Source organism: Equus przewalskii, chromosome 7 (genome assembly GCF_037783145.1).
Source record: "Equus przewalskii isolate Varuska chromosome 7, EquPr2, whole genome shotgun sequence".
Classification (NCBI taxonomy): Eukaryota; Metazoa; Chordata; class Mammalia; order Perissodactyla; family Equidae; genus Equus; species Equus przewalskii.
In genome coordinates this window covers 13,774,510-13,785,152 of record NC_091837.1, presented here as the reverse complement: position 1 = coordinate 13,785,152, position 10,643 = coordinate 13,774,510, and positions in this window count along the sequence as shown.

The window sequence follows — 10,643 nt, the reverse complement described above, 5'->3', positions numbered from 1 at the left end:
TCTTTCACTCTCTCTCTCTCTCTCTCTCTGTTACCAGGGCACAAGCTCCATTAGGGCAGAAACCTTATGTCTTCATCTCTGGATTTCCATGGCCCTCCTGGCACAGACCAGGTGATGAGCAAATGTTTTGCCAATGAAAGAATGAATACATCAATTACATGTAGCACCATCCACCAACATCTTAGCTCTCAAAAACTTTGGGGTGAATGGATAGAAGGGTCCCCCTGCCCAGACAATGGCCAAGAAGAAGGGGGAAGGAGAAACTACTCACAGTGATGATAGGAGCTAATATTGATTGAGCACATGCTGGGCACTGTGCCGGGAGCTTCACGTGTGTAACATCAATGAATCATCACCAGAACCCTGGGAGGCAGGGACTCAGTCTCCCCATTTTACAGTCAGAGAACTGAGGCTCAGAGAGGTTAATTAATTTGCCCAAGGTCAAATAGCTGGGAAATGATGGAACTGGACTATGCAGTCAGGCAGTCTAGCTTCAGAGTCCACGTGTTTAACCACTATACTGCATCATAGGGGGAGAGATGACCCCAGAGCCAAGAGGAATGGGGGGCGTCTGGCAGGGCAACATGAAGAAGACTGCTGCAGCAGGAGATGAAGGAAGAAAACAAATCATGCAGAAGGTTGGCCTTTCTGGGGCTGAGGACCCACGGGGTGAGGTGAGGGTGGAGACAAGGCTACCCTGTGTGAAGCAGGCTGGGAGATGCTGGCTGAACGGCTGTGGGTTCTGAGTGTCAGAGTTGGTTTATAGGTTCCCATGGCAACTGCCAACCAAGACTCTGTTCCTCCACAGCTCAGTGAGTCTCTAGAAATTCTTCCCTCTCCCGTCCACTGCCACTCCCCCCAGCCCATGGGTCAAAGGCTTCTTCCCCAGGAGAGACTGTGCTGCAGAAGAAAGGATGACCCAAGACACTTTATTATGACAATGGAGGAGGTAAATTGGAGTAGGGGCAAAAAAAAAAAGAGAGAAAGAGGGGCTTACGACCTCAAAGGCCCGGTCATCAGACTGGAAAGGGACTGCAGGAGGGGGTTCTCAGAGCACCTTAAGGATCTCATGAAAACCCTGCATCATCTCCCCAGAGAAATGTGAGCATGCACATCGAGCTTTGTGTATAGTTCCAAGGAGCATTTGGACCCCTTGGGACCTAAAGTAGAAAATTAAAAATCATTTAATCCAGTGGTTTCCAAATGAGGGCAACAGAATCCTATCTTTAATCAAAACCAAATGTGACACTCGGATTTCTAATACAGTCATTCTCAATCAGGGGCAATCTTGAACCCCAGGGGGATATTTAGCAATGTCTGGAGATAATCTGGGTTTTCACAACTTGGGGAGGGAGAAGTGCTACTCACGTCCAGTGGGTAGAGGCCAGGGATGCTGCTCAACATTCTATAGAGCACAGAAGGGCCCCCAAGACAACAATGACCCCAAATGTTCATAGCGTCAAGGCTAACAAACCCTGGTGTGATATAATCAAAGGAGAGCTGCTCATTCATTCACTCAGTGAAGTGGGTGGGGGGTGGGGCAGGGAGCTCCTCCAGCATCAGATAGACCTGACGCGCATTGAACTCAGCTGTGTGACCTGGGGCCAGCTGCCAAACATCTCTGAGCTTTAGTTTCTTCATCTCCAAAATGGAGGTTATCATGAAATATAACTGATTTGGGTTATTGTACTGGGCACAGTAGTACATACAAAGGGGGAAAAAGATTAAGGGAATCATTATCTTTATTATCATTACTGTCATTATTAATGGTGGTATGGAAGATTTCACAAGGGAGGGATTCACTTGTAATCTCTTGGAGAAGTATCCACTGTTGGCTAAATTGAGGGATCAAGGACCGCTACAGACTGAATGTTTGTGTCCTCCCCAAATTTATATGTTGACGCTTCAATCCCCAATATGATGGTATTGGGGGGGTGCCTTTGAAAGGGGATTGGGATTAGATTAGGCCATGAGGAGGGGGTCCTCATGATGGGCTTAATGCCCTTTTAGAAAGAGGAAGAGACCCTAGATCTTTCTCTCTGTGCCATGTGAGGACACAGGAAGAAGGCCGCCATTTGCAAACCAGGCGGAGGGTCCTCAACAGACACTGAACCTGCTGGCACCTTCAACTTGGACTTTGTAGCCTCGAGAACTGTGAGAAATAAATGTCTGCCGTTTAAGCCCACCAGTCTGTGGCATTTTGTTATATCAGCCTGAACGGACGTGATTAAGCCATGTCTTGTTGAGCTGAAAACCCAGCGTAACAGTGCAATCACGGGACCATTTTCCCCTGTAGCTTGTAAACTACCCCTAAAGTGTATGAACACCTCTCAGCAGTGTCAAGTGGGAAACTTGTCACCTGAGGAAGACAGACAACCCCGCCATGGGCACGTCTCGTCTGGCCAGTTTGTATAAAACTCCACTTTATAATTGTACAGCTACACTTCCTACATTCACCAGTTTGAATCCCAACATTCACCTTTGGGGTGAATCTTGATTCCGGAAATCGAAGTCATGTTTCCTGCCTTAGCTTGAGGTCTCCTGAAAGCACAGCCTGAGGCAAGGATTTTTGTGCAGGTCGTTTAATTGAGAGGCAACCCCATGGGGCAGGAGAAATGAGATGGGGGGAGAAAAAGCAATGCAATATATATTATCAAGGTCTGAGCTGTAGGCTGTGGCAGGAGTGGAATAGGGGCTACTCCACTAGGACCTCCTGAAAAGTGTACCGAATGTCTCCTAGGACCATCCACTGAATAAAGTTGGGAGGATTTATCCATCAGCTCTCCACCCTCACTGGTCAAAAGCTATCCACGGGGCTACCTCCCCTTTTATGGGACCACACAAGATGCCGTGAGAGTTCATGGCATGGAAGACGGCCAAGACCAAAAGTAAGGTGTGTGGCATATGCTTGAGGCAAGATGGGAAAGGGGAACTGAATGGAGGGCTGCACAGAACTGTCCACGCCAGTTACAACTGAAATCAGAAGTGAGCTGACAAGTGCAAATCAGAGCACCAGATGAGATGTTACAGCATATAGCATCACAGACGGCTAATTCCCAAAGCTCCTTCTGGATTGAAATCTCACCTCCACCAAATATAAAACTCTGAGTCTCAGTTTTCTCTTCTGTAAGGCAGAAATGGTGGTGCCTATCTTACAGAGCTGTGGGGAGAATAGGATGAGCTTACGTTTGCAAAGCACCTGGCATACAGTAGATGCTGAGTAAACAGGAGCTGTCACCCTTCTGCCTGAGCAGCAGCCTTGACCTGAAGGCAGTTTTTCTTGGATGTGCCATATGCTCCATTTTCATGAACCCATCTGACATGATTGATGTCAGGCACAGAAGGAGTTGCTAGGAGGGGAAATTTGGTGACTCTGAGGGATCCTGGCACAAAGGGTGAAATGGAGGACAGGTTATCAGGGGAGGTGGGCAAGTCACCAAGAAGCTTTTTGGGGATTAATTCTGTAATAATGATCTTCACTGGAGGACCTCATTTAGGTCATCCCAGTGCCTGTCAGTGGCTCATGTCCATGGCAGGTCCCAGCTGACACTGGCTCACCTAGGACACAGAAAAATCTTTCTCTTCTAACTCTTCCAAACAGAGAAAGCACCAGGCTAGCTTGGGTAGAGGGTCTCAAACTCAACTGCCTAGAAGAGCCAGATGAGTGCCTCAAAGCAGTTAAGTGTGCGTTGAGTCCACATACTGAACACAAAATAATACTCCTTGTTTCCATTAAAAAAATATACTCTCCCCCCTTTAATTTCTTAAAACATGGAGCTCTCATATCCCTTGTTTAATTTTCACGCTTTTGACAGAGACATGTATGGAGAAATATTTCTCTACTACAAGAAAAATACACCAGCACAGTATTAGATGGCAGCTAAGTCTGCATTGGAGAGGCAATAAGGAGTGGTGGGGACTGTGAGGAACTGGAGATTCTGTGTCCCAGTGACATCATAGAAAATCATGAAGTAAGGCACTCAAAGAATCAGTCCCTCCTTTGAAAAAACCATAAACTTGCAAAGACTGACAGAATCAAGCTTTTTTAATCTCTGGAATCTAATCCAAGACTTATGGCAACTAGGGCAATGCTTGATGAAGAAAAGGGCTTAAGGACTGAATTTCAGCCTTGAAGGAAATCTCTGTCAGGTCTCTGGCTGACCCCTGAGATAACAGAGCAGACACTTCAGTGACCACATATGACAAGGAGTGCAGTCTTTGCAAAAATAATTTGGAAAAGTCACTAAACAAATGAACAGCTGCAGCCCCCAACAATCAATGACAGCAAACCTGGGGAGGGAGGGAGAATCTGATTTCCAGAGTCACCACATTATAATACTTAAATGCCAGATTGTCAACAAGCAATTACAAGTCATGCAAAGGGACAGGAAAGTATGGCCCATTCAAAGGGGAAAAAAATTAATTGATGGAATCCATCCCTGAGGAAGCCCAGACATTGAAATTATAGAATGATGATAAATCAACTGTCCCATACATGTCTAAAGAGTTAGAGAAAGCCACAAAGAACTAAAGGAAATCAGGAAAATGACATATGAGCAAAATGAGAACATCAGTAAAGAGATAGACATTATAAAAAAGAACCAAATAGAAATTCTGGACCTGAAAAATGAAAGAACAGCAATGAAAAGTTCACTAGGGGAGTTTAACATCAGATTTGAGCAGCAGGAGAAAGAATCTGTGAACCTAAAGATAGGACAACTAAAACGACCCAGTCTGAGAAACAGAAGGAAAAAGGAATGAAGAAATATAAACAGAGCCTAAGGGACCTATGGGGCACCATCAAGCATAACAGTGCATGCATTATGGGAGTGCCAGGAGGAGAAGAGAGAAAGAGGCAGGAAGGATATTTGAAGAAATATTGGCCCCAAACATCCCAAATTTGATGAAATGCATGAATCTACATCCAAGAAGCTTAATAAACTCCAAGTTGGATAAACTCAAAAAGATCCACATTGAGATATATTATAATCAAACAAGCAAAAGACAAAGACCGAGAGAGAATCTTGTAAGCAGCAAGACAGAAGCTGCTCATCACATACAAGAGATCCTGGACAAGATTAACAGTGAATTTCTCATTCAGAAAGCTGTGGAGGTCAGAAGGCAGTGGAATGACATGAATACAGTCCTGAAAGAAAAAAAAAAGCTGTCAACCAAAAATCCTATACCCAGAAAAATATCTTTCAAAAATGAAGGAGAAATGAAGACATTCCCAGATAAACAAAAGCTGAGGGAGTTCATTGCCAGTAGATCTTCCCTAAAAGAAATGCTAAAGGGAGTCCTTGGGGCTAAAATAAAAGGACACTAGACAGTAACTCAAAGCCATAAGGAAGGAAAGAACTCTGGTAAAGGTAAGTACATAGGTCAATATAAAAGCCAGTATTATGATTTTTTTAATATAATTTATTACCAGAACAACATAAAGATGAAAGGGGTGAAGTGGGCAATGGAGGAATATAAGAGAGTCTATGCCCCATAAGGAGGCAGCCACAACTCCACTTTAGTCAACTTTTTCTACTTGAGCCACAATTTTAGAGATTCCAATTTTTCAAGAGATTCTTAGGTGAAATCTCCTAGCTTTTCATCATTTTTAACACAATGTTGGTCAAACAATACATACTGTCAGGTCACATGTGGCCCCATGGGTGGCTAGTTTGTGCACGTTGTACTAGAGAGACCAAGAACCACCAGCATTTTCACCTCTAAGAATTATGGCACAGCTACAACACTCCCTCTTCCTGGGAAGCTAGTGAGGCTAGAATTGACCCTGGAGGTGGCAATCAGTGGACGCCCCAACAGGGAGGGAGAATTCTTGCTCTCTCAGAGAGAAAGGCAGGGCTTTGGAGGGGGAGGATCAAGTTGGCTCTCCCCAGAGAAGAGCTCTCAGGGCCACTCTGAACAGGGGTTTAAGGAACGTTCTAGTTCTTTAAGCTCAAAGACAGGTCCTCTGTACGTGGTGCTACAGATTTGGCCCTGCACAACTCTAGGGGGCGCCATCAGCCCAGAGCCAAAGAGACTTATACATTATGACATTTTTCTTGGAAATGGCATTAAAGTGTCTTGAAGAGGGGGTGCCTTTTCTATTTTGCAGAAAGGTGCTGTATGGGCTAGTGCTGTGGCTGCTGGGAAGGACTTCTGTGGTCTGGGGTCTACTCCTCACCCCCAAGCAGGTAAGCATGTAGAATGCTCCCAGAGCCAGGAACTCAGAGCCAGAGGGAGCCTTGGAAACCACTGGCTTCCAACGCTTTTGTTTTATGGGGAGAGACTAGGGCCCTGATAATGTGAAGAACTTGCTTGGAGGAAAATCAGTGCCTATGATGAATAAAGAATGGGGGCTATATGTGGCTAAGTTCATGTGCTCCACTTCAGAGGCCTGGGGTTCACAGGTTTGGATCCCAGGTGCAGACCTACACATTGCTTGTCAAGCCATGCTGTGGTGGGGTCCCATATACAAAAGAGAGGAGGATGGACACAGATGTTATCTCAGGGACAATCTTCCTCACCAAAAAGAAAAAGAAAAAGAAAAAGAATAAGTGAGATTAATCGAGAACTGAACCAATACAGTCACTCTAATAAACACTTTATGTAGATGAATGAACTAAATTAATCCCATGACAACCCTATGGCATTCTACAGATGCGGAAACTGAGGCTCAGGGAGGTGACATCACTTGATGAAAGGGAACAAAGGGCAGAAATGGGATTCAAACCCAGGCAGTCTGACTCCAGGCCCTGTGCCCTTACCAGCTTATGAATTTTTAGTCTGAGCAGGGACAGCTCACCTCTGGTCCCCAAGCACTGGGAGCTAGGATCTTCTGAAGGCTCACTCCCTCACACGTCAAGGGGCAAGAATATCTGGAGGATCTCTCTGTCTCCATGTGGTCTCCCACGTGATCTCTCCATCATGGCGGTCAGGGCTCCCAAGGCATGTGTCGCAGGAGGGAACCAGATGGAAGCTGTCTTGACTTTTATGACTAAGACTCTGAAACCGCAGAGCAACACTTCCTCCATAGTCACAGTCCCATTCAGATTCAAGGAGAGGGGTCCTAGACCCTCCCTCTCGATGGAGCAGTGTCAACGTCACACTGTCAGAACAGAACATGGGATGGGAGATAATGGTGTGGCATCTTTGACTAGCACCAGCTGTCATGTTGGGTGATGGGGAGTAGAGCCTCTTTGAGGAGAGCTGGCCTGTCCCAGCTGGGGCAAGTTTCCTGGGCTCAGCCGTGGTTTGACTTATCATGATTTGTTTCAAGTGCATCCAAGGGGTGGGCGTAGGAATCAGAGGTGGAAGAGACTCGGAAGTGGTGGCCAGTTTCCAGGAGGGGCTGGATGACATCCGTGTGCCCCTCTGCAGTCATTCTCCTGCATCTCTGCCCAGGAGGCTGACCTGTGTGGGCTGCGCCAGAGGCCCGCCTGTCTAGGTTTCACCAAAGCAGGGAGCTGGCAGGAGATGCAGAGAGGGAGGACCGGAAGGAAGGCATTCCTTCTCCTGGCCCCTCCCTGCAGGCTCTGCTCTGGATCACAGCACTGCTTCTGCTTCTTTGCAAAGACTCTCTCCTTCTGGGTTACAGGGACTGCCCCTTTCCTTCCTCTCTTGGGCCTGTAGATGGTAACAACCTTCTTAGGTACCAGCCCCAGATTACCACACTATCCTATGGGTCCCCACATCCTGGCAATGCCTGTGTAAACGCCCTTTGTAAAGAAACCCTCCTCCAAACATCCTGATCTCCTGCTGAGACACTGACTGATAACACGCTGAGGCTAAGATTGTTAGCTGCCTCCCCAATATCATTCATTTGCTCATCCATCATCCATTCATTTGCTTGTTCACCCACTCCTTGGCAACTCATTGGCTCGCACATTTACTCATCCCTGTGCCCCCACTCACTCACTAGTGAGTTCTATTTACCCAACGTACTCCACAAACAGGTCCAGCTCTGCCTCAGATCCAGGCTGTCCCGTGAGCCGTGAGAGCTGAACCACAGAGTGGTGTTTTCAACGACTCCTCCTTCATCCCAGATCCATTCGTTCCACCCTCCCTAATCATGGAAATGAACTTTGCTTCAGAAAGACAACCTACACAAGGCCCCACCCTCTCCAGGCTTCAGTCTCCCCCTCTGTAAAACCAGGGTGCTGGACCGGGCAATCCCCTAAGGATTCAGTCATCCCTGGAACAGAAGACGAGGGGCATATGGCAGGACTGAGAATCACGCAAACCAACCCACTTGGGGAACAAGGCCCAGAGAGGGGAAGGGCCTTGCCCAAAGGCACACTGTATTTCACACCTACTTTCTCTCTTGTCCAAACTATGATTCGGAGAACAGTCACCCATGTGCCCTTTCTCTGCTTGTTGATGAGCTGAATGAACTCAGGCCACTGTGCCCTGAAGAGAGTATGGCAGGAGCCTGACCTGGTAAAAACCACACCCACTCCATCGCCTTGGGTGGCTTTCCTGGAAATCCAGCCCTCCCATCCTTCTCTTGCCTCCCAGGGCTGTGGAAAGTGTTTAATTACGAAACACGCCTTTAAAGCAAGCTGATGTTAAAGAGCAATGTTTAAGTGCTAATTATTGTTATCATAGGCCACTTTCCACCTCATTAAATGCATGGATTTGGTAATTGTTAGCTAATTCCCAAGGAGAAACCAGCGGCCCCTCTGGAGTTAGGATTTCATCTTCCCCAGCAATTGACCCAATTCCCAAGCCACAGGATGGCAAGCTGGTTGGTGTCAGAGCCTGGATGAGGGATCCTGTGGAAAGCATATAGGCTGTGCCTTCACCTTCCAGGGTTCAAGTCCCAGCTTTCCCACTTCCCAACTATGTGGCCTTAGGAAAGTTGTCTCGTGTCTTTGAGCACCAGCTTTCCTAGTCCAGAAAAGGAGACAAGTGTGCGTGGAGTGCCTGACCCATTGAAGGAGGTTAATTATTATTATCATCAATAGTATTTCCTCCACCATGAGTTTAGTGTCTTTTTTTTTGTCTTTCAGTCAGTTTTATTAAAGTAGATTTTGCATACGACAAAATTTGCCAATTTCAGGTATATGATTTGATGAATTTTAACAGTCATGATATAATTATGTGACCACCATCACTATCATGCTATATAGAACATTTCCATTTCCCCAAAAAGTTCTTTCATGACGTTTGCAATGGATTCCCTCCCTCCACTCCCCATGGCCCCTAGAAACCACTGTGCTTTCTATCAGTATAATTTTCCAGAATCTCATATAAATGTAATCATACAGTCAGTCCTGCTTTCTTTAGCTGACATACTGTTTTTGAGATTTATCCACGTTGTTGCATGTATCAGCAGTTCATTTCTTTTCCTCGCTGCATAGTACTCCATTGTATGGACATACCACATCTTTTTTTAACCCATTCACCAATTGACAGCAATTGGCTTCTTTCCAGTTTTTGCTTATTAGCAAGAAAGCAGATATAAACATTCATACACATGTCTTTTTGTGGGCATGTGTGTTCATTCTCTTGAGTAATTACCTGGGGGTGGAATTACTGCTGAGTTACAAGGTAAGTAGATGTTTAACTTTATTAAAACTGCCGAACTGTTTTCTAAGGAGGCTGAAACCGTTTTGTGTTTCCACCAGCAGTGTGTGAGAGTTCACATCCTCACCAACGTTGCTATTGTCAGTCTTTTTGCTTTTAGATATTCTAGTGGGTCTGAGCAGTATCTCATGGTGGTTTGAATTCACACCTCTCTAATGATGAGTAATGTTTTGCATCTTTTCACGTACTTACTAGCTCTATATTTTCTTTGGTGAAGTGTCTAGTCAAATATTCTGCCCTTTTAAGAAATTGAGTTGTCTGTCTTCTTATCAGTGAATTATAAGCATTCTTTATATATTCTAGATACAAGTGCTTTACTTCGAGTCTGTGTCTTTCCTTTTCATTTTCCTAACATTTTCTTTCGAAAAGCAAGAATTGTTTATTTTAACAAAGTCCAACTTATCAGTTTTCCTGTTTTAGTTTGTGCTTCTTGTGTCCTATATAATAAATCTGTGTTTAAATTCCACATGCTCTTATGAACCCAGACATATAGAGGCCTCCTAATTCTAGTGCCTTCCAAGAACACCACTGTCTAGCTCCTCCATCCTCTCCCACTCCCCTAATTCCTCCTCCTTGGCCTGGCTTCATGCTTTGTGTTTTCTGTCTCTCCATCTTACCTCATTCTGCCATCAAAACGCATCTACACTCTGCCTCATTCCCTCTCCCAGTTGGTGGACAGCCTGCTAATCTGTCATTAGAAGTGTAACTATCCTTGTATCACTCTTTCTAGTAACTTAGATACCATTTCAAAGAGACCTGCAGGAGCCAGCTCCTTTCCCCAGGAGAACAGTGCTCATGGAAGCATTTTTTTTTCCCAGCCATCACAGGATATCAGTAGGAGCCACTTGGGTCTTCTCCTGATGATGAATTACACCATGCATGTGATGTCTCTGGCAAAGCCTGACTCTGTACTTGGGAATTAGCAGCAAATTGCTGGAAGGTGTAGTGTTGACAGATCAATTTAAAGTCAGTGACTTGTTGATTTCATGGCTATTGTTCCTATATGATGCTGTTGTGTCTTTAGACTGGATTCCATGATCAAAGTGCTGTTTCCTGCACAT